The 25,667-nt window shown below is 47.1% G+C and overlaps 1 protein-coding gene across 1 annotated transcript in view; it reads left to right on the forward strand.

Annotated features, from left to right (window-relative positions):
• Positions 1 to 2,393: 2,393 nt before the first annotated feature.
• Positions 2,394 to 25,667, forward strand: part of LOC128727253 (translation initiation factor IF-2-like) — a 59,176-nt gene continuing 35,902 nt past the window's right edge. Inside the window, exons 1-2 of the mRNA XM_053821147.1 lie at positions 2,394 to 2,460; positions 3,285 to 3,373. The gene's annotated coding sequence lies outside the window, so the exon portion shown is untranslated. The remainder of the gene's footprint in view (positions 2,461 to 3,284; positions 3,374 to 25,667) is intronic.

The raw sequence follows: 25,667 nt of genomic DNA on the forward strand, positions 1-25,667 counted from the left end.
TTTCGGTGTGCTGCTTCAGCGCTGGCATTAGCATAATGATCTGAGAAAATTAAAATAATTAGGCAGGAAATTTCCAACAAATCGACTCCACACCAGTATGCGGGAAAGCCGCTACGGTTGCGTAGGCAAAAAAAAACATCGAGAAGGAGCTCCCGGGACGTTCGGGGCGGATTGAAAAAGACATTGTTGCGGAACGGTGAACGCTCGAAGAACTGCGACCCTTGCCATTTGTCCTACCATCCTGTCCTGGTCCAGAGAAGTACGCGCCATGTGTCCTTTTGTGCGTAAGTTTCCACTCTGTTGGCGTTTGCGAACACCTCGGTTCATTCCGTAGGTTCTATGCGCTCGGGTAATGAGAATGCTCCAGCTTCAATTGCCATTAACGTCCCTCGGGGAGGGTGGAAAAGCGAACGATCCCTTTTAATACCCATGGGAAGCTTTTGTTGTGGCTGCTTGTGTTTGTGCGCGTGTGTGTTCCGGGGGATGATATGTTTATGTTTGTCTTTGATTTCATTTAACCCGGCAACGTGACGGAATAATTTTGCAGCTCAAAATCACTTAGAACAGGACACGGATATGGCAAGCCATTTTTAGATGTATTTCACGCTGAAACATTTCATACAAAGCACTAGAATGTATTTGTGAGCCAGATCAGTTGAAAATGTTATTCTGTTTTGAAGCAGACTCAGTGCTAGAAAAACATTAGCTTGAGCCATTTAGGGTAGTAAACAAATTACGGTTAGCTCGTGATAAATTACTCCTTGACGATAACGAAGTGCTTCACCCTCTTACGGACACATCAAATCCAAAGAGTATTCTCATTTTTCGTCACTTACCAATTTATCGTCTGTACCATGAACGTCCGATCGAAAGGATAGCCTCGGGCATACATTCGCGAAACTTCTAATGGCCAAAAGTTCGCACGGAAATGCAAAAGTAAAGACCAACGTCCATCGACCATCGAAACCACACTCCCAGGCTGGCTAATCCTCGGCCTGGTGGGAGTCAAGAGGGAGAGCGAAATGCGTCCCACAAACGACGAGCATAATGTGGAGAGCAAACTTTATTAATGATAAATCCCCATTCGGCATTAATGGGCTCGAATTGAATAAATATCATTCCGAGAAACTATCCGCGCGAGCACGCCAAAAGTTTCCGCTTCATCCGGTCCCACGCGTACCGAGGCAGTATCGAAAACCGATCGCCCGAAACACATTTGCTTTGGCCCCGTGGGTGGAAAACTTTCACCCTGATCCGCCTTCCGAGACGGATAAATAACATAAAAAGCATCCCTTACGCGCGATGGCAGATTCCATCAAGCGGACGAAGAAAAGAAAAGAAAACACATCTCCTCTAGAACTGTTTTGGCTTTCATCGTGAAGCGATTTGCATCCTTTTGGAACTTTTTTGTTCGATTTCCTCCGTCCAAACGAGGCTTACGTCGAAACTTTGATACTTCATTTACATCATTAGAGTGAATTTCTCGACTCGCGGCTCCAGCGAACTGGATCGGTTCATCCATTTACGTAGGACCCGCACGTTACAGGGATACCGATCGTGGTTACAACAACGACCCGATGCAACCCTCTATCACCGCCCGGCGAGGGACAACGTGGGGGATGAAAAATCGACTCTGTCTGCTTCACCAATCAATCATCTCAAGATGCGTTGCGAGGGCTTCCGAACGATATGAAGCTACTTAAAGTGGCATCGTTAGCGTGCCAGTCTCCGGTGTCGAGTCCGGTTCGCGCCGTTCCGTTGCCGGTGGGGAAAACTCCGATGGGGAAATCACCAAACATCTCCGGCATCGAAAGCTCTGTGGATGAAAACCGGTTTAGTGGAATGGTCGAACGCCGGAGAAATAAACAGAGAGCGAGAAAAGAGCGAGTCAACGAGAAAGAGCATAAGAGAGCATCATTAAACTCGCTCACGAAACATGAACGAAACATGAACAAAGTATGCTGTGAAGAGCGATCGGCTGGTTACGCACTAAGGGAACGTTTCATAGAAATTACCATATTTTATCGTTTCGGCGGCTTATGATATTTAGATGGTTCATCTAACTATTGAACCAACGCTTTTTTCATATTGTGTTTACTTTTCCAAAATTAATAACACCATTCAATCTAGTTTTAGATCAAATGAATAAACATTTATGATTTTTGTTATTGGATTGTCAAATACGATTTAGTCACTTTGCAGCCGACCATATATTTTCCACATCTCTTTTCTAACTTAAGTTCATTCTATAAATGAAAACACGAAACGTCCAAAATTCGTCACCATGCCATGATTCAAGTGTATAGGCAGCTAACGAACCGACCGAACACGAACACCGCCTCCGTGCTCGGTGCCGCTAGTAGCCCTTTAGTGTAGTTAGTACTCTGTGACTACTCGTTGGCGACACAGTGTTTAAGAGTGAGTGTTTCCCTACGATCCGCGTTGCCGTGAGGCCGTTCGGTACGATCTCGAATAACCCATTAACGACCATGGGTGCGTCATTGTGCCGCCAATTAGCGTGCTTCCTAAAAGGCCACAAAACGGTCCCTTTTACGGCGGTGTAGCAAACAGCAAAGCGAGTGTCGGATACTATGGCCTACTTCTCGGTTCGCGGATGAAAGTCGATAGAGGGTGACATTTTGTTCCACGCGCTTCAAAACGATACGAAAGTAACAGTGTTTGGCTGTTGTTGGTGTGGTGTATACAAGACGAAGCCATCCGACGAGGACCGTCCTTGAACGCCTTCTTCCCACGATCCAAGGAGACCACGTGCACCGGAACAAGCACCGGTATGCTTCCGGCATCTCTGCGTGGTGGCGTTTCAGAGTGTAACTTTCCGAAATAGCGTCTATGCTCCACCGGTTACGGGCATTTTTGATTTATTTGACGTGCGTTTTCGCATGGGCTGTTGTGCATCTGTCCGTGATTGAGTGGAATGAAGTGCGTACGGTCGCCTTGATTTGAAGAAATCTCACTTGTTTGTGTTGCATTTTGTCTCATGGGCAGTGTGTTCGTGCGTTCGGTTCGCAACGAAAGCGCAAATAAATTACAACAAGCGGCAGATGCCGTCATGCGAATCGGAGGCCATTTGTTGATGCGGTTTGTGTTGGCTCAGTGTTTCGTATACGAGCAGAGGAATATAATCGAGAGGAATTTACAAACAAGGAATATGTAGATTGAATGAAGACACAAAAACAGCTTCACTCTCGTGATATTCGCGGAAGCTTAAGGAGCCACAGTTGTTATTGCTCATTTTGTTTCGTTCCACTTCGTTTCTGTTGCAGTTATCGGCAGCCAGCGTTGGTATAGTGTTACTCCGAAATAAAAATCGGCAGTTGTTTTTCAGAGTTTGGAATAGCCGCAAATATATCAGGTAAGCAAAAGGATATTTTATGCTTCATCATTGGAAGTTTTTCTTTGTGCCACGAGGGCATTTTGTTTTATCTTTTCTTTGATGAATAGACACTTTTTGGTTATCAACACACTATTTCAATTCTTTTTCACACCATATAATTTAAAAGAAAAGCTCTTATTGCCTAAAGTATTATACCCTTAATGTTTGTTTTTAGGCTAATATGTTATATCATAAAAGCAAAAGCCTATTTTTACCAGTATAAGTAACGGTAAAAGGCGAACATATACTCCTAGCGATGTTCCTGTTCGCTTACCTATCGTTTCCGTTTAGCTCGCTCCATATCGAGCCTAATGTAACATTGATTCACTTTCTAGCGAGAAAAAAGCACACACTCGCATCCTGTCACTTTTCCGGCGTTCCTATCCGCTTATCGCGCGAACGGAGCACTTTACGCAGCATCTTGCGTGCGTTTGTATGAAAGGTTGTGAGAGTGCGAGGACAAAAAAAACGAAATAATAAATCGCATTCCCTTGTATCGCGACACCGTCGGTAAATCGCGAACCTCGTCGAAGGTACGACGATGCCATAATTGTCCCTGGTTGCCCGCTGGCGAGGAACGAAAAGCACTCGAGGTTATCAACGTGGAGAACGCACACCACCGTATGACGATCCAGAAAGCTCCACGAAGCGAACGCATTGCTAGCGTTGGCGCTACGCACATTATTGAATGTCGATCGGTCTGTTGATCGCGCGTAGCATAATCATGCTGCGATGTTGAAAGCCCGTGGGCAGTTAACCCCTGAGTGTGTCGAATGAGGTTTAAACTGATTTTTAAGGGCAACCAGTACGAGACTTAATAATTTCTTTTGTATTCTGACATTTTATTTAATTGCAACAATCCTTGGGATTATCGATACATTGCAAGGATAAGTGATTCATTTAGGAAACAATTTGATCAAATATTTAGCTAAAACTGCTTATAATACGTGTGAATACTGAAGGGTTGGCTAGCATTCGCGAGATTTGCAGCATTACTGTCCCCTTTTTGCCGCGAGCTTCACCGACTAAACCTTCCACGCGAATGATTCGTTCGCTCTTCCACCACACTGTGCCTGCGTGTGTAAGTGTTGAGTGCCAAAGATGGAGATGGAGTTTTATTATTGTTTTTTTTTTATGTGGCAACTCGCTTCCTCCATTCCTGCGGCTCCATTTACGGCTCTCAAAGTTGCCCTGCCTCGGCCGTGAGCCCCAGCCCGGATGCTCCACTGTTTGCCCGTACGCCATTAAATCCGCATCGGCGATCGACGCAAAAAAGCCTCGCTCATCCCTTGCGGGAGTGCGCGAAAATGGGTTTGCGGTGTTTGTTTGGGTGTTGTTTGTATCCGTCATCGGTGCCGGAACGGGTCGGTACGGGTCGTTCTCTACGTGCCGACAAAACGCAGTACTCTACCATCATCGGACCGATAGCGGTGCCACAAGCGTTCTGCCGGATTACGGCCACAGGCTCCCCCAGGCAGATTGAGCGAACGCGTAAGCTAGACAAACTGTCAAAAAGCGATTATCCGGGAGGGGCCTGGAAAAGCGGGCAACCTGAACTTACGAGAATTATTGCAAACACGATAAGCAGAAGCGTTGAAGTGGTGAATCATTCCAAAAATGGTGCATTGGGGCACGCTGATTTTTATGCATTTTTGGGGATATACGGCTGGTCCTTGAACTGTGTTTTTTAGCACAAGGTTCAAGTTTCATTATACGCTTCACGTTTGAAGATTGCTGGAATGGTGGTTAATTTATTTGTTCATAAAATCATATTCCTATTAGCTACATAAGGAAACAGAGACCAGTGGTCTTATTGTTTATTTATGAAAACGTTTCAAATATTAATCAACTCATATTTCAAAGGCTGCATCTTAATTTTATATCTCAACGTGTTCTAACTTTAATATTCTAACTTTGAATGGATTGTTCTAACGGTTTTATTCGACATCAGCTCCGTTTAATCCGCAGTTTTTTATCCGCATTTATGCTACCTATCATCGAATTAAGAGCTTATATACGAGCAATCTTCGAACGAAACGAATACCTGCGGTAAGCATCGTGGGTAACCGCAAAATTAACACTCCCCAACATGGGATATGTTTTACCCTTGTTTACCGTTGACCCACTCACGGGACCCGGTCCAATTCCTCCCACCTATCATAATTTCATAACGATCAACCGAAATGGGGGATGAAACCGTTTCTCCGTGCTGCTTAACCGGTCCGTAGCATGCTCCACGTGTTTCTAATTCGATTGGGTCTTATGAGCAAGCGTGGAAGCGGAGGCAGAGCTGGAAAAACTGTTGACCACTCACGAACGGAAGCGCAGATGCGCCGATGACGGTGATGACGGTGACGATGATGCAGAAAGGGGGATATAAAATTAGATCAACTGGGCCGGTGCTGGTTGGGATCGGAGTGGAACGTTGTTTATTCCATTGCGACAGTAAATGAACGGAATGCCGACAGTATTGCGCAATTTTCCTCCCAATCGAACTCAAACGAATCAACGGGCACATGAATGTGGATGTCATAGTTGCAACTGAATGGGCAATTTCGCGGCTTCAAAGTAAACAGATCAATACTCAATTATTCGCAAATGATTAGCGCATGATTCAGCGCTCAAAATTTGCATGTTGCAAATATACATTCGTCAGGTATCTGTTTGCCATGGCGCAAAAGCGAACCGTTGGTGTTTTTTTATGAAATTAAAGTAAAAGAAAACAGCCGTTTACCGATGATGGCAATTTTGTTCGGCCAATTCCGGAACCATCATACCAAGCACTCGGACAAATAGCATCCTTTTTAGATGACAGATACGAGTGTCTAACTTCTTTACTCCCATCCAGCATTTATTTCTCGGTTCACGCTAGCTCATGCCGACATTAAGAGCGTTTTCATCTGGCCACTAGCCTGCGCTGCCTTTCATGTGGCTGGTTGCGTTTTTGTCTTTCTTCTTCACCTGCCCAAAACCAAACGACCCGCAGAATGCCACAGGCTCACGGACATGCTAACTCTGCCCCGTGGTATACCAGCCAACACCTGCTGAAGAAACCCGGTCGCAAGGACCATATCCTGCCGGCTCCCCGGTCGTAGGCATGCATATTTGATGCACCTTTTTATGAGCAGCACGAGACCGAAGCAAATGGCGAGCTGGTCCCTTTTACCCGAGAAGCACCTATTTCGGCTACCGTCCTTTTGGCTGCGCCGTACGTGTGAGTGTCCTGTTTGCGTTGTATGTGTGCGAGCTGATGGTTGGTTGCTTAAGTGCATTATGCAGGTGTTTAAATGTTTATATTTGCCGTGTGGCGCGATCAAAGCGAGCATCTCGGCAACGCTGTCGGAGGAAGCTGCTAGCCTCCAAACATATCACTCCGTACTCCAGCCAACGGGCGGTTAACCACTCACCATAGCGGGCGTGCCTAATGTTTGCAGTTAATTAAATAACGTGGCGCGAAGTTCCATGTTTTAGCTTCGCTTCAAATCTAACCCAGTACACATGCTGAAAATAACACCCCAACGCAGCCGGCAGCAGTAACTGACGTCGTGAATCACTATCAGGATGATCGCTTGTAGGAAGATCGCGATTTTTTTTTGCTCTCTTGAGATCATTCGCTTGAATTTGCAAACAATACCTCACGTGAACGGCGACATTCCAGAGCCGTTCGATCACCTTCAAACAGTCTGTTGCTCGCTCGTGGCAGCTCCGGGCCCAACTATGCATGCCTTGGGGACGTGCTTTAGTACAGCTTACATGCGATTGAAATTAATTATACGCGAAGTCAGAGCTTGCTCACGTGGCCTCGTGTGTAGGCCATTACGCGATGACGCCTTCGCTAATAATTCAGCTCACTGGCGAGGCCGGCAGAGTCACTCAACCGCATCTGGACGCGTTAATTGGAAGCTAAATGTTGACTTATGGTGGTTTCCCAGTGGTGCTAGGTTGTACATGAGCTGGATTTAATTTGCTACATTGTCTGTTGATGGTTTAACGACACTTTAAAAATCTTTATCTACCAGGTAATCTGTCTAGTTCTGCAGTTGTGATTGTTTTGAACTTTCAATTCCAACACAACTCACCAAATGCTGGTTACAATTGAACGATCTGTGTTTGGGACGTTCAGTTTACCGACACATGATTTTCTAAAAATAATAACACGTCCGCTCTTCTGTTTCGTTCCTCGCCTTCAAAGATTTGAGATTTACTTCAAGATGGCAACGAATTCGTACCATAGCTGCGCCAAATGTGCTAATAATTAATACACGTACTGCGTCAAGGTTGTTGTGTTCTTGTTCTAGCACCGAAATGAACACATGTTTGAACTTGAAATTTATTTCTCGCTATCTCATCTTGCACGGTTTCTTTTTTACGGTTTTTGACACGAGCAAACATTGACCATTGCCAACAGACTCGACACCGTTGAAGAGAAAAAAAAAGATCGAGACGAGAGCGAAACTGCGCCTCGAGAGACTTATTGATTTTCCTTTACGGTAGGTGTAATTTTACCGGCTCCCAGCCGACCGGTTTTGCTTTCGTCCTCAGGGTCGTCCATTGAGCTATGGAGTACGAGAGCCAGTGTGTGGATTTTTTTTTCGAGGGACTGTCCCGACTAAAAGGCTTGGCAAATTTTACACATGTTGAAAATGCAAGCAGACAAATCAGAAACGAGGGTTCCCTCACGAGACGTGCGATCGATCGCTGGGGAAACGCAGCTATTTTTGGACCTCGACGACATCTGTAGCATGAACAGATGCCCGTACGAAATGCGTCATACCGCGCCATGTAACGCATGTACATCTCCCGTCGATGCTGACAGCTGTCATTACAAACGGGCCAGCAAATCGCCTGCTCTCGGTCTTAATCTCTGTGTCTAATCGCGACGCTCTGGTTCTTCTCGGTTAGAATTTACACAAGCTGCGGATTCTGTTTGTCGAACGCGATTAGCCTTCGGGTGTGTTTAATCCGAGTCCTTCTATCTCGTTGGCGTTTGTTTGCGTTTGGCATCGTGTTTTCTCAGTCCCGGGCTCTGTCGAGCGGGCGTGCGGGCCTTAGCTTATCAGCTGCTTACCAGTGCCCTTTGCGATCCTTTCATCATTGGGTAAGCTTGCCGGATTAAGTCTGATTACGAATTGATTGAAAAGTACACCAGTGGGGAGTGTTTTGTGCGTTCTGCTCGAAGTACAGCATCCCCAAAGCTGTAACATTGCAATTTATTCCACTATGAGCCGCGTGTCCTTTTGCTCTGCGTACTGCTTGCAGCATCTTTTATAGGACCCTGCGGTCCAGTTCAAGTCCGATACCGGTAAAAGCGCTGGCAAATGTGTATCTTTGGCTCAAGTTTCTTGAGTGCCATTAAGTTGCCCTACCACTCGGCCGACAGGTCGCAGCTGAGCCGCACGTGTCACATGTATCATATTTATTATACTAAAACATCCCAAAATAACCGATGCCAAAGATTGTTCGCGCCACTGGGAAGAGATTTCCAGTGAGTGGTCTTTTTGCGTTGCTCGAATGGCGAAAGAAAAAGTATGACGAAATCTGTCAAATAAAGCGTAACACCGCGGCTCAGCGTTATGAAACCGTACCGAAAACATAAGTGAATTATGGTGTAGCTTGATGTTCTCTTCTTCTTTTTCTTACACTTCTACTTCTGCTAATATCGCGCATGATGAAAGGCCACGGCTTGGGAATTAAATGAAATGCGTTTTCGAGGCAATGTTTTCAACTTCGACTTCCGTTTCGTATTTCAACGCTGCCAAGCGAACCGTCATTAGAGACAGACATACATTTTTCTCTCCCGTGAAATGACGCATCCATCATCGGTTTAATTTACGAGCGCGTTCCCTAGCGGCCCAGCATGCTGTAACGACAGTTTCTGAACAGCCGCCTCCACCAGCGACACCTGAGCGGATGGCATGGAGCGTGAAAAACTCGTCATTGTTTCAGGTTTTTCATTCCACATCGGTTCGCTTGCCGGTTCGAACCCAACCGAGGGTGACACAATTGAGCCTCGAACAGGAAGGTAGCTCAATTACAAGGCCAATCAGCTATCGCCGTGAATGGAGGAAGGTGATAAGTGCGGAAACAGATCGAGAGGCTAGCGGCGAGGTACGGCATCACGAGCGCGCGATGGTCGTTAGTGTTTATTGCTTTAATTTTATTTCCCTGTCCTTCAGCTGACTTTCTGATAAGTACGGACGGGATGTGTTTTGTAAGGTCGTTTAAATTTTTTTAACACATCTCAGCTGGACGTGGTGTAAATGTCGCTCACTTCACACGCTGTAATTTGCTACAATCATTTTTGTGTTGAGTTGTTGAATAAATAATGGAAACAGTTTCGTTCGAATGAAAAACAAAATACGCCCATCTAAGTATAGTTTTTTCAACTTCTGGCTCTGGCTTGGTAAAAAAGAAAGCCTCAATTTATGTTTGACAAGCGTATCGTTTATTTCATCAGCAAACATTCCCCCGTCGAGAATCACCCACGAGGCGTGCTGTAAGTCTCATCAAAACAGACCAAAAAAACTGGATGGATGGAGCATAAAGCCAAAAAGTTGTCCCCCATCCTACGGCTGCAAATAATTCATGTCATGCCCGGTGAAAGGTGACCACAGGCACACCAGCCATCAATTCGGAGAATGAGCGAGGAAAACTTTTCTCACAATTCCACCCCTCGGATTCAGCTTGTACTAATTTTCCGGAGGCAGCACAACGGACCAAAAAAAAAATGCTCTCCGCAAGTCAAACAAACGCAAACGCATGCTCTTGTTCATTTTGAGGTTTGGCTAAGGTTAAGCTAACAAATCGCCTCGTGCCGCCGTTCCTTTCGTCAGCGTGCCCTATCCCTGCACGCATTCTGTTTACAACAAGCGCATCTCCGGGGTGGCCACCCGCTCCCCGTTGAGGCGGAAGTGAAAAGAAAACAGAGTGATGCGGAAAATTCGGCTCACTTGAGCGATGAGGAGCGTTGGAGCGAAAAAAAATAACGGAAAAAAAACCTCACGTGCCTTAGACCGCGCTCCCTGGGAAAGTGTACATAATTTTCCGCTTTGGATAAGCACACGCACGCGTACACCCGCACACATCCGGACCACAACCGGACGCTTCGTCTCGGACCGAAAAAAGGGCCCTGTCTCTGTGGCAGGCAAAGAAAAACGCTCGATCCCAAGCTGTCTGGGTCGCAGGCAGCTGCGTGAGCGCCACCACAAACAATCAAACAGAACTAATGATGTAAACATTCCATCACTGCGGGAACGAAACGTCCCTGCGGGTGCCCCGGTATGTTGGCCCCTGGTTAAGCAAACAGTGGTCGTTCTCCTGCCGAAGGGTCTCTGGAATGGCAAGCACAAGTACCGTACACGTGGAAGACGAACAGATAAAAAAAACAGCCGCCCTTCAAACGCCACAGAATGGCGGGCGCTCGCGCGCTCGCGCCAAATGAAGAAGATCAACGTTAATTAATGGCAATTGTCGGTTGACATGCGTCACGCGCAAACGTCAGCGGGCGTGCCGGGCGTGTTTTACTGTTTGCCTCTTCCTCCTAACCAAACCGGTCTAGAGCAGCAGGAGTTCACCCCAGCTGGCCAGTGGCAACAGTTTGTCACATGATAAGCAGCGTGGACGTTGGACTTTTTTCTCGTTTGGATCATTCCAATTTTCTCGTACTTTTTTGTTGTTAAGGCTGTTGGTTTTGTAAAAAAACGCTACACAAAAAATTCACGCACATAATACAGCGTCACCGTGTAACAGGAATCTGAATTAGGTCTTTTTTTCTGTCCCCACCAGCTGTATCTGCTGGTAAAGGCACTCGTACCGGAGTGGCCCGAGACACCGGCACGCCAGTTCATGTTTTATTCAGTGTGACCGATGATAGGACGGTGGTGGGTTGCTGCCTACCCCTGATGCTTTTCTTTTTTCGCTTTATTTTCTTTTTTTTTTTTGCTTCATATTTACGGCATCCCCGTTACGGCTCGTCCACTCGCGCTAAACACATCCCGTGGAATAATGTTGATGTTAGTTGTTAAATTTAGCCTTGATTTACTCTCGGTTCGTGTGGGGAAGCCGGCGTTGGATTGGCGTTTCGTTTTTCTCTCGCTTCTCTCGCTCCATGCTGCTTGTCTCATTCCGCAGCTCACATTCCGGTAGCACAGGATGAATATCCTGACGCAACGCATCCATCGCACGGTGGGCATGATTTGAAGCGTTGCGCCATTTTCCGGTCACTCCGGGGCCCCTGGAGGTGTCCTGAGTGCCGGAACGTGTATGCATTATTTAGTGGCCGAACCATGGGGCTGGACGGGCATAATTTTGCCCTGCGAAAACAAACATCCTCCCGGAGGGAGCCCGCTTCGTCTGCTGATTCCTTTACCGGATGAAAACCCCACGGTAAAGCTCCGTTCCGTGCTGGGTCTGTTTCCGGTTCCCCGTGGCGGGTGACCGGGTGGAAGTTTATGGAATCATTTTCATCCCCAAAAACCAGGGCGATGGCGCAAAGTGATTCATTAATCTTTTCGCACCACTATCAAGAGGCGCCCTCATAATCGTACGATTCATTTTTTGACACCTGCAGGGTGAAAAGGTTGGAGATTTTTTGCTCTTTTGGAGGCCCTTGCCATTCAAACCTGGTGGAGGAAATCGCTACGATGATTCATTTCAATGCTGTCTTGATTGGAGCACAGCACGAGAAAAACACGTCCAATTTTTTCTTCTTCCATTTCCCGATCATATCAGCCTTGACCACGGCATTGATGTATTTGATTAATGACGCGCGATTTTAAGCGGCGATGAAAGGAAATGCCCTTTTCATTGCCAATAGAAAAAAAACCCTCTCTTAGCTGGCATTCAATCGAAGAAAACCATTACCATTCGTAGGAAAACGCAGTTTTCCAGGAAATCGTGAACCATTTTGTGATCGGCTATGATTGAAATCTTCTGTCGGTGATATGTGTTGTTTACGGCGATGGAGCCAGTTTCAATAAACACACGTGTTTGCATCAGTACTGGTGGAAAACAAGGTGGAGTACAAGTGTAAATATTTGATGACAAACAGAGACCACGGGAAAAGCAACTCTGAGGAACCGTACGAGAATGCATCAGAAATGTGTACAAATATTAATAACTCGTAGCAAGATAAGGGTACAATACTTCAGCTAACTCATTTTATTAGGAAGCATATTAATAAAGTATAAAATATTTACAGCTAGCAGATAAAGATCATTTTATTCACAAATCCTCGCTGGCTAGTTTTCTGATCAAAGTGAAAGGATGAAGCTGCCCGATTGAACGCAAAGGGCGATGTTGAATGTCTATTATCCAAACATTTTGCTAAGGGATAATATTTACATCCCACAACCAACACGCCGGGTGTTCTTGTACTTGAAGCTAATGGTGGTCCATCGCTTTAGCAATTCGTTTCACATTTTTCCCTAGGACTTGGCCTCTCATCCGCCTCTCAATTCGGTTTAAACGCGCTCCGCGTCCTCTCGGCCGCTAAACAAAGTGCGAAAAGCGCGAAAACAGTGTGCAACGCGCTACTCTAAGAATGAAATCCGTTGCGTTTCGCTTTTTCTGATTGCACGTTTTTTTTTCTCAAACATCTAAGTGCAGAGGGCCCCAATTTTATGGCACCACATTTACGCCACCGCGCCTCAGAACGACGTGCGAGATACATTTCTCATGGTGGCCACAAATAAATGATCGTCTCGAGCCAGCCATACAGGAAGGGCCTTAGCGCAAGGGTGGCTTGGTGGGGGAACGAGGTTAAATAAAAAATGCGGCAGAATCTTCGAACTCGATGATGACGATCGTTACGCTTGAATATCAGCAGCAAGACGTCAGTCGGTTACTGTTGGCGGCAAAACCGGAAACGAACGAAGGTTAAAAAGCAACCCCAATCCGGCGAGTGGATCCTGCAATGTAGGCTCTCACTCAAACTCATACCATCGCTTCCCCACCCGTCTCTGTTGGAGCCAGTGGAGTGTGTAAAACAAAAAGCGACAAATACTCGGCGCCCAGAAATCAGCATCGTAATAATGCATATTTGGTTTTGTTATTACGCATTCCACGCGTTGCTACCGTACGCAACAAACTGTTTTCCATACCCAAGCCTCGGCTGCCAGGCGGCTAAGGATACGGAGCGAGCAACGCCACCGAACCGTATGGTTTGAAATTTTTATCTCGATCCACATCCACCCGCGTGCAAGCCCGCGCGAAGACCCGGCCGGCGTTCGGCGAGGAAATTATGTGCCGCTCCTAAATTTACAGCGCAAACATGCAAATAAAGATGGATCGCACCCGACGTTACGTGCATGGCACACCGACTCCAACGACGACGACGACGACGACGGATGCGTAGGAAATTATTCCACGGATCACGTGGCCTGGCGACGGCTGGAGCGATGCCACTTTATTGTGGTGAATTGCCGAGGTTACGGTGCCGGTTTTGTTGCGTACCGAGAACCGGGTAGGTGCCGGCACAATAATCGTAAATACTGTGAAATTGGTTGAATGTTTCAAAATCCGTCTCCCGGCGCGCTTGGGGCGTAATTGTCAATTTTATGCTGTGGTGCCGCAGCCGATGTTTGCGATTTTTGCACCGCCTGTGGCAACGCTGCGGCCATGTGGGTGAGTCGAGGCTGGAAGATTGATTTAAGACCACATTACACTGCTCCATGTAGGAGTATCGCTAGCATTTGCAGTAATGTATAAACACACGCGGTGAAATTCGCCTTCGTTGGTTTGATTTGGCCCTTTTGGTAAACGATGGTTGTTTGAGCTTGTTCTTGTTTTATTTTTAAACGAAAACAAATGAGGATAAAATTTTCAGTTAAATTAGATTATATTGAAAAATACCATGAAGCCCAGTTTTTATTTCAATAAATCACAAATTTCTCAAGAATATAATTGAGCATCGTGGAGTGTGCATAAATTAACCAACTTTTCTCTGTTCATTGTCTTCTTTGTCTCCAGGTAACTTAGTCGTTCAATTGTAGTGATGACAGCACTGAAGCCATATACAGCCACTCTCCAGGGATATTTCAGTCCAACTTGAGCGTAAGAATTATTTCCTCTCTGTCACTAACGCTGTCAGTAGCAGCATCTGTACCGCGAAACAAACCGCCTTGAAGCTGTCACTCAACCGCTAGGAAGCGCCGTGATTGAGATTGAAATTTGTGACTTCATCACATCTGAGTTGGCTTCTCATTGGGTGTAATAAGTTTTTACCCCGTCGACAGAACGCCACCAGGCGCCTCCATCGGCAGAATTCAACCGAACGCCACCAGGCGCCTCCATCAGGAGAATTTACCCGAACGCCACCAGGCGCCTCCATTTATCCGACAAGGATCACTTCACGGCGTGGGTTTCATTTCACGATCGGAATGTTCGTTTCTCGGTTCGTCTAACATCACCGCAGTCAATTTCTGCTTCAATCGTGCCCGAAACACGCCTCCGCAATGCGTGACCATGGGAGCCAGGGCCCAGAACCTAGAGCCGCACGTCGTTATTTTCTCATAATTTCATTTATTCAAATTTGCTTCTAAATCTCGCCGCTGGCGGACGGATTTGTTCAACAGATTTTTACCGCCACGTACGATGGTAGCGGCGGGCTTGTTATTACGCTCCATGCTAGGCGTTCGGGGGCGTTCGTTTCGCGCACGGCTTTAAATTTAAACGAATCGTCCGCAATCATTGAGCTACACGTGTTCGACGGTTCAGCTTCGCGACTTGGGTCCCACAGGGCATAAATTGATAAATATGAAAATCAGCTTAAAACCATCCGACCTCCGTTGATGTGTGGTCGTGGCGAAGGCTTAAGCCGATATGTGGTGAACGCATGCAGCGACCCGAACAGTTGTGTTCGTCGGCAAGGCTTACGCCAGTGCACGGATGCGCAGTTTCTGCCTACTCGTCCACAATCATCAGCATAATCTTCTCAATTGAGGCTACTCGGTTGCGCTTTGTCGTCCAATGAACGAAAGTGTTCTGATTTTGTTCACGCCGACGTTTAACCCGGAATTTTTATACGTGTGTTGTAAAATACGTTTAATGGCAAATTTTTATTTTACATTTTATTACAGTTAGGCAACCTTTGAATAATACAATAAATTTAAACGAGTGTTAATTGCATTTAATAATTTATTTTACTCTCAACAATTAGATCAATCTGTTTTCTACTACTGTTTATACTACTGCTGTTAAAAATTATTTAATCGGTGTTCAATATACAGGCCAACCGAATATTATTAAAGTGTGGCCTTTTTCATGACGCAAGAGATTGCTTTCGGAAACACACCCTTAGCATTGGAGGTCCCATCGGAGAAAAAAAGGTCGATCACCAACCGGTTTCCCGACCTCCAAAGGCATCCCAAAACATTAAGCCCACTGCCATCAATTCCACTCGTTCCATAAACACCCTCGTTCCCTTCAAACACACACGTCACCCGTCTCAATTCCCACGCCAGGGACCAAACGGGAGCCTTAGGACGTCCCTACCCGGGGTCGGTTGTGCCCAGATTCATTAGCAAAATGGACGGGCACCCATAAAATTAGCAATAGGAATTTCGCACGCACGCTAGCAAATCCACTTTATATTTGTCTCCGGTGGTTCACGCGCCTCCACCGCGTGTCTAGGTTGGCGTTCTCGTGCTTGCCCGGGTCTCGTTAGTTTTAAAATGAACCATAAAACATAGACCGGCTCGTGTCGAGCGCTCGGCTAATAAATGTGCGCGACTCGAGCATGGAGGATCGTAAATGTTTTGACTGGATTTATTCTTTATTTTTTACTATCACATTATTCTTCGCCACCATACATCCGGTGCAAGGCTTTATTATTTTTTTCACTGACTTATGTCTCGTCCTTATGAAGCAGTGAAAAGTGTATTTATGACCCTCGTAAAGCGGACTCAAGTGTGCTTGAAATGTGAGAAATGTGAGATGGTGTTTTGAAGTATTGTCAAACTATTGACTCTTTTCAGAGCTAACGAACCAAATTACATCATTTTCACTGACCTCTAACGTTTTATTTTTAAAGGAACATACCATCAAATTCTCCTGTTAGCTAATTAAATTATCTAACGAAAACTATTCATCATCGGTGGGGACTCATTCAGACAAGTTGTCCAATTCTCTTGACCTCGGATCCCATTAGACCGTTAATTGATGCAATTATGACTCTCGTGGGACATAGTTTCGGTTCAACGAAGAAACTTTTCCTCACCCAATCAGCCAACCAGCCAGAGAAGAGTAGAAAAGTGGGCAGCTGCAACTTTTTAACCAATATGCTCGGGAACAGCATCTGCCTTCTGCCACCGTGTGGCTTATTTACGTTTTATCTTTCTTTTCTATGGCATTAGCTGGAAAGTAAGCGATTATGCTTCCTCGGTTCAACTAGCACAGGAGCTTGTGGTTCCATTGTAATTTTGTAACAACTACCGCCTGGCATGCGGTTTGATGGGTTAATTTAGTTCCCAAAGAAAGTACCTCGGTCCCAGTGCAAGCTAACCGGAGGCGACTTTCAACTTTTCAACCTTCAACCTCTCTTCAAAAACGCCACCCAGAGAGGTGCTACATTTGGTTAGCGTCGGCTTAGTCCGCTCTACACTACGCCTGTTCTGGCTGCGTGCAACACCACGGTACGACGCCTTCGGATCAATTTATGACAGCGGCGGTAACCGGCCGCGACTTCCCGCTTCCGATATTGCGGTCACTTTGACCGGCTGGCGAAAGGTGAAACTTTGGTTCGATGGAACAAACAGGCAAACTGGGTGGGAAACTTTGCGCAACATCTTACTCAACTCTGATGGAATAAAGGAAGCAAAAAGACTCCCATCTTTCATGAGCCCATCTTTCAAAAGCTGATCGATTTCTCGTGGGGCTAAGGACGAAAACATGCCTTTTGGGAACAATTGCGCGCGGAAATTGTACAAAAGTTAGACGAAGTAAGTAACGAGTTGAGAAAAGTTCAGCTTGATCGGACGCGAGAAAAACTTTCTCATAATACCTACACCAGCAGACCAATTATAATTTACTTTCAAACTTTTACATTCAAACGCCTGTAGCATTAATTTCGTAACAATTTCGTTATGTTTCAAAGGTTTACCTTTGAAAATGTCAACCAAACGAAACAAAGATATTTCAAAATCAAGCATCTCTGATCTCTTTCAATCGCTTCAGAGAATCAATTTATTTATCGATAAACATGAAATGGGTATTTAAAATCGTTTATAATGCATGTTTTTGCTTGGTATATCGAAACATACAAACAATCTGTCAATATCGCTTCACAACAGAGCTGTGATTTACACGTCCATTTTGCTTACTCGCAGGGATCGCACACTTCTCAAGTTGATCACCGTTTGTTTTAATGACGGAAAGCGTCCCACTTCGCCTTTACGATCAAGATTCATGTGATCCGAACGGGGTGGCGAAATTTATGACCCATATGGAGCTTCATTTCTGACGATATCCAAAAGGTACTCGAGATCGCACATAAATAATCCATCGAAGGTGCTGTTACTGACACCGTGTGGTGTTCCTTTTGACGTTCCGCTACGGTAAAAGGCACCCTGGTATCGCAGAGAGTACCTGAATAATTGATCGTTTCGAAAGTTTCTTCTGCCTGCTGCCAGGTGCTATGCTGTATGGTTTATGATGTGAACTTTTTGAAATATTTAGCGACTTTTCAAACGCAAGCAACCTCCTCAAATTCCTTACGGTTCTAGAAGAGGTTCGTATTGTTGTTCCAACTAATCCTTACTGCTCAAGTGATCACCCACGGGAGACACACACAACATTTCAAGTCATTCCGCCATACGAAGCGGTAGCAATCAACGGGCTTAATTCCGTACGCTTATCAGATAATGGAAAAGCGAGGCTAGGGGAAGGATATTTGAAATAACGGCACGGACCAACAAAGCCGCGTCACGACGCACACGCACTCCTTTCGTCCGGGCGCGAATAACGGCAGCACTTGGATGGTTTTAATTCGCTGCCATAAAAATGTTCCGCTGTTATTACATCCCCACCGTCCCGACCATCCGCTCTGTAGTACCCTAGCATCCCTTTAAAGCACACGCTGCATGGTGGATGTTGTAGAGAAAAAAAAAACAATGACGGCTCCTGAAAACGGCACGTTTCAACTAATAGAAACGGGAGCCAAGCTTCTTCCAGCGCCATCAAAGAACACCGGAATGAAATTAAACTTGACTGGCTCACCGTTTCGTGCAGCTTGGTGGAAGATCCTTTGACCTTCGGCCGCCCAACTCTACCACCTCGTGGGACGCCACAATCATTATTGCGGCTCCCTCTGGCGTGATTGGAGCGAACCAGAAGCGCATCTATGTTGGGGCAGTTTGGCGAACTTTGTGAAGCGTCGTTTCCAGCACGCTGGCACCTCGAGTGCTCATAATCGTCTTATCTGCTCCGAGGCGATGGCATTCGAATGAGTGGAAGCAGCTCGAGCGGGTTGGGTTCAAATCGGACCATCATCACTGGCGAGTCTCAGAAGGCCGTGGCACGTGTGTGGTGTTATTTAGCACGAACTGAAATAACACAAAATAATTAATGCAACATTCTTGCCCTTTGCCGGCCTCAACATGCATCACGAGCCTGAGAATGCACCCTAAAAGGGCGGCGCAGATTTTACACGGAAACAATAACAAAGTCGCTCTAATAACCAACCGTGCTGCCGTGAAGGAAGCGACGGAGCAGTAAATCACATTTCGGCCAACTTTGCGCAACTGGCTCGCTAGGGAAACTATTCGTGCCAGCAGGAAAGTTTCGTGGGCCTTTCGTTTATTTTGTTTCTAAAGCCCCAACTTACGCCCGGAACGGTGGTCGGTTCCAATAATTTTATTACGCCAATCGTACGGAACGAAAACCGTTTGAATTCCTCATCCTCTTTTAGGGAAGCTAGGGAAGAAAAAACTCATGTTCTTTAGGCCGAGGGCTTGACATGACCGGACACCGCAACCCCAATCGAACGACGCACAATAAAAGTTGACATTTATGGGTTCATCTTTGTATCGATACTCGATTTTTTTCCTTTCTTGACCCGAACCTTTTCCGGTCAGTTCAAATTTGGGAAAAGGACCATCCGACGCTCGCAGGAATCAGTAAGCTGACCATAGTAAATTCGGTATACGTACGTGTTCTTCCTCCTACGAGCATGTAAAGTGGCGAATAAAAGGACTCTAATTCTCTCAGCTGTAGTTATGCCGTGCTTTCAATAGATAGGACTGAAATTCTAATTTTAAGCCGCGTGGAAAACTTTTCGTGAATTTGAAAGAATATATACCCAAAGCCGTACAAGCTGGAGGACACAATGCTCTATTCACTGTCGAAGTTGTTCCCGAACAGACGCACTCAATCTGAACACTCGAAAGCGCACCGAAACGATCCGGAACCGAAGCATGTGCGTCCTTCCTGTCCCTTTGGCACGGAGTAGCCGGCTAGGATGGGGACAAAAAACTCCCTCCTACACATCCACCGGTTCGCACATTGCCACAGCCTCACTCGCCCGGGACTCGGACCGTTTCGGCATAAAATTTTATCGCTCTCGAGAATGTTTCTTGAAAGATATGTGTTTTACGACGGTCTGGGGCGTCTTCCACCGTCCGGGAAAGCCGAAAACCGTTCCCATGTTCGAGGGATGGTGGTTTCTCTTGGTCTGGCAAACAAAGCCTCCTTCTCCCATGCAGGATATATTCGGGATGGAATTTTGAAGACGGACCTACACGTCACTCTTCTGCTCCATCCGCCCAACCACCCCGTTGGAAAAGAAAACGTCGGGCGGTTGTTTATTATTTCTGTTCTCCCATGTGTTTAAAATGGGGAATAATAGCATGCGCCCTCGGGAAACAAGGGGGATGCTGCAGAGGGGAAAAATATTCAGCGCGACAACGGCCACGAGGCTGTCAGGACCACAAAAATAACCCACCCTCGGTGCCTCAAGATACTAATTTCGATAAAGAATGGGGTCCCATCGTCAGATCGTTTGTAAAGTTAAAACGCAAACTTTGACAAAACCTCAGCACTGGCAACCCTTCACCAGCGGGCCGGCTTTCTTACGAGGGTCGCACGGTTTTACGTGTCCTATTCTGCTGTCTAGTCAGGTGTGGCCTGCGGGTGCTGACAGTTGGCGACAGAACACGGCCCAGCTATTGCTCGTTTTCGGGCCTGCTTCAGAGGCATCTTATCGTAAATCAACTCTTTTTTTTCCTTCTGACTCCTTCGCATATCCGTTTTCGTTTGCCATTTTTTTGTGTCCACGCCTCGCTCTAATCAACCTGTCCCATCGGGCTCTGAAATTCACGAGCCCACGACAGGTCGCATGCTGAAGAGAATTTATTACATTCCACCCGTGCGCCGAGTGCAGGGTCAGAGACACCGGAATTGAGGCGGTCGTTGGCCTTTATGGGTCCCGGAACTGTAAAACAAGTTTCGGATAAACTTCTGTTTATGCGTGTAAACACGCCGGTAGCTGCTGGTGGATATTGCACCGGGCAGGTCCAGGATGAAGCTGACATCAAAAGTAGTAGTGGGACGGTTCTGTCAGTATGCGGAAGGTAGATTGCGAAATCGAGGCTTCGAGGTCTAATGTTTAAGTTACGTTTGTCTTCCTTCGTCAGCTGTTTACTATAAAATGAAGATGGATTTTCTTCCAAAACCAAGCAAATATGTACATCTTATGCTAGATATTTCAAAAGTTTACAATTCTCTAACTGAAATAACTCCGAATTGAAACACTGAGACCGGGACATGCTCTGGAGATGTACATGACGCTCCTCGCAAATTTACAATTCATACAGTACTTCAATACAAGATATAAAACATGTAAAAAAATCAGATAAGAAGTAATCTAAGAAAAAAATTATTTTGATTTATATGATGTGTCTTACAAAAACTGATTTGAAAAAGATCTTCAAATTTTGGTTCGGAGAGTAATCACCGCTTGCTGCAGAGTACTTTTCGATCTACTTAGTATTCGTCCTTCGAAGCACAAAGGACGCTAAGCCTTCCATCCGGCAGGTCCCGGACGTGCTGCTGTCACCCGAACAGTACCCCCAGCTGACGGATACCTTCCGGAAGCACGGACTGACAGGTCACTATAAATAAAATTCTAGCTAGTGCCACCGCTACTCGGTGCTGATTGCAATTAGCGCTAAAAGCAATCGATTATTCGGTTCAGACCTTTTCTCGTCGCCTTTCGGGTGGCTTCCTTTCGAGGGAGGTGAGAGCTTTCGTCCTGTTTCCGAAAAACTCCAGCGCCATTTTGGATTGCGTTTTTTTTTTCGCACGAGGTCGTCGATCGCAGCCATAGGTCCGCGAAGGGTTAATTTGCTGTCGTTTTGAGATACGGGGGGAAAAACTCGCGCAAAAAAGACAAGATGGAGGCATACCCGAGGGAAGCAAACGGTTTTCGGTGACCGTGACCGTCGGTGGGCAATTTCTTCATAAGAGAAATTCCTACCCCTCCAACGGGCGCTTGGAGTCGGTGCTTGGACGTCAAATGGAAAGTTTTGGGTTCGCTTTTTTCCCCAAATGTCATCGCCATTGTTCCAAAGGGTCTGCACGTGTGACGGGGGTGTCATGTGGAGCGAGGAAGGTAACAAATTTCCTGCCTTTCTTTCGGACAAAGACGGTGCTTCTTTTTGCTGCTTCCTGCCACGCGACTGAGGTTGGAAGCTCGCTTCATTACGCGCGCCAGGACCGGAAAATATGTATCCATTTTCGACCTTCAACCAACCACCCTTTGTTGCACAGTTAGATTTGGAAATTTTCAACTTTTGCACAGCATGTCCTTTTTATCGTAGTCACCATCCTTTTTGTCCGTTACCATCTTGGCATGGGTGAATTCTTTTTTGGCAAAAAATAGGCAAAAAAAAGACCACGGCTCCACATGTGAGCGAGCCACGCAGGCTTGCGTCGCACCCGGTACAGAAAGCGAAAGGAAAACCCTCGCCTTCGTTATCCAAATTTGTAGCGAGCCGGCTTGATGGATGTCGCCCGGTTCGATCGGAAACCGGTTGACAAACACATCAAGCGAATGGGTTCATTCTACCACGGCCCAGCAGGCCGCTTCAAAGGGGGGTCCTTTTTTCGTTTTTTTTTTCCTCCCCAGCACGGATCGATGCTCGTTACTTTGGCAATCATTGTCGCCCCTAACTTTTTCTTCTTCGTTGCGTGCGTTCTAGCTTTTCCTCGTTTATTCGCCGCGCACTAGTGTCATCATTCTTTTCCGGTTCCGCTTCCTTCTGCTGAGCCTTTTTCGCTCACTTTCGTTCTTCCTCGATCGTCCATTGCTACCCCATCACGTACTGAAGTATTTTATGGCATCGAAAACGACCGAACTCCGGGAATCTTCGTCTCGTGACATTTTTTGTTTGTTTGTGCATGCTTCCCCATTCGGAAGCCCTTTCGTGTTTTTCCCGCTTTGCGTTGGTTAGTTTTTTGGTTTGCCTTTCGGCCCTTCTCCGAGTCGGACGGGTTGAAGGTTGAGATTTTTCTTGTATCTGCGGGACTTGACTTCGATTCTCGCTCACCCGCCCCAAAGACCCCATTGTTGACGATCACCCTTCCAGGCAAGGGCCGACATCGAATGAGGCCATCAGGGATTCGTGCTGCGTCCGCATGCCCCCGGTGGATGGTTGGTTTGCGGTTTTTTCGAGATTTTCAAACCCGCATACGCAGCTGGTGCGCCGTGTGCATGACAGCCGTGACAACGGCCCCAATGCCCTCCACAAAGTACAATTTTATTGCCCCAGCATGGCACTGCTCCCGCTGTGCCGGAGACTCCCATTTTCGTTCGCAATTTTCCACCCCACTGCCGCGGCTTCGGAAAACAATGTATCGGTTGGCGAAACGCGTTCGGCCAACGGCGAATCGCCTAATTATGACACACTTGGTGCGAGCAGCAAAACGGACAGGGCCGCACTTTCCGCGCAATGGCCGCACCACCACCACGTGCTTCCGGTTCACACGCCACCGCAATTCATTGACCCAGTTGAGCGTTCCACCGGGTGGTTGGAAAAGCGCACCCCGGAAGGCCTTGCCCGTGACAGTTCTTTCAGTTGCCGTGCTCGTCCTCATAATCGGCGCGAAGTTTCTGATTTCGGGTTTGCTGCATCACGGGCGCTTCAAGGTGGACACGGGGCCTTCCACCCGAATTGGTGTGCTATATTTTGCACAAACACCACCCAGCCGCTCACACACCGACGTGTGCCGGGCATTTGTGTGGCCTTCCGACGATTTCCGACCGCACGAAGCCCGAGGCCTCGAGACCGCCCGGTGCAAGTAACCGCAGGGCCGGGGTGGAAAGGGCGCGCGCGTGTGTGTGTGTGTATTTCCGGAAATCGAAAATCCATCATCCACCGGGCATGACCCTCACCTAACCTTCCCCTTCACTTTGGGCCTGGTTTCCGTCGTTCAAACCTCGTCCCTGCGAATGGTTCGGAGATATACGTAAAATGAAACCACAACTAATAGCACACATCATTATTTTATCGCAACCGTCTCTACGTCATGCTCCTGTCGGGTGTTCTATACAGACGTCGAGCTCTCTCCGTTCTACCCCAGCTCGACGTTATTCTGATGAGCCGTTTCGATGATGTCATTCTGGGCCCCTATCGGGTGAAGCCTGTTTCGGAAGCGGCCCTGCGCGGGAGTCCTTTTACGGGCGGATGTCGTTGAGTTTAAGATTCCCAAACCACACGCAGGACGCGCACGATCTGAAAGCAACCCTTCGTGATTGTTTCTGTAATGTTTGCATTGTACACAAAATTGGCTCGAAGTGTGCTCCAGCTGCGAGCTGAACATATATATGCGTTCCTTGATTCGACTCGTCATCACTCGCTCCTGGGAAAAGACTCCTCTCCCACGCATCGGTTGACGTTCATTAAGTCAAGAACGTTCATCTACAAATGCGGCATCATTGCCGGTGGACGGAGCAGACCTTTTACGCTAACGTTGAACCTGAACGTCAATTTGGCGCGAGGGAAGATTTGACACATCGAAACGCGCTTTATGATCGATCTGTCGGCCGTCTCCCTCTGGCTTTACCGAACGCAAACGTGTGCGATGTAGGAAATCCAGCCCCTACACCGCCATGATGGCTAATCAGCTTACCATCGTTCTGCAACGTGCCCGAATTTCTGGGCGATCATAGCACCATGATAAAGTGGCCCCAAACCGATGTCGGTGGCAATAGGTCGGACGACCGATGCCCTCGGCCGTTGGCTCAGCACACGAGAAAGCGACCAATTCCCGATAAGAATGTTGCTCCCCTGACGGGGTTTGCGCGTTAGAGTCCTGAATGTGTGCTCCCGATTCCACCCCACGCTGTCCAATAAACATACATATGTTATCATCATCGCTAAGTGCGAGCGGACGGAAAATGGACATTTGCCACCACCGGATTCGCCCGTCCGGACCGATTCACCCGATAACGGCGCGTGCACCGTTCGGGATTCGGCTGTTCGGAGCTGAAATTGAATATCCACCCGGCCGGAACTCGCCAGACGATGATCGGATTGCGAAATTGATTAAACCATAGCGCTCCCGGGGAGGGGGGGGGGGGCATGATGGTGAGGCCGGGGCCACGGGTGGTTCGCAACCGTAGCGAATCCGAGCGGCAAAATCAACAAAGGACGAAACCGAGCGTGCACCAACCGGCCTGTCAAGCTGGCATCAGTCAAAGACACTGCCAACGCGCCACCGGGTGGTACAACGCCACCGCAGCACTACAACTATCGAGCTGGTAATGAGGCCGGTGATGTGGTTTTGCGGTTCCGGTGCACCACGGCACCGATCTGGGACCAGTTCCGGTTCGTGTAATTGGAGCTGACCACCGATGGCGAATGCGTTCCGAAACCGTTGCGCCTAAAGTTATGCGATACGCATCACATTTGGGTCACGCTAGGGCCAAGTGAGCGTGTTATCTTGATAAACGCCATTTAATTTTTCCTCATCCATCCTACATCCAGGTCGTTTGTCTCTTGATTTTTCGCGCTATCCTCCCTTCCATTTGACGGTGTCTGTCGCTCGGAGAATTTTAATTAAAGCCAGCAATCTCTGCATCACCTTCACCCTTCATAACTTGCGACTTGATTTGAGTGAGCATCCCTCGGCGTTTACCTCCCACTGAAACGTTCCCCTCTCGAAGCGACCGACGAAGCCCTCCTGGTGAAAAGGGCGTCCCGACAGAACCAGGTCATCTGGGCGGTATTGCGCTTCGGTTAGAATTCAATTTACTTAGCGCGCACTAGTAAAACTTCAT

Source organism: Anopheles nili, chromosome 3, assembly GCF_943737925.1.
Source record: "Anopheles nili chromosome 3, idAnoNiliSN_F5_01, whole genome shotgun sequence".
Lineage (NCBI taxonomy): Eukaryota > Metazoa > Arthropoda > Insecta > Diptera > Culicidae > Anopheles > Anopheles nili.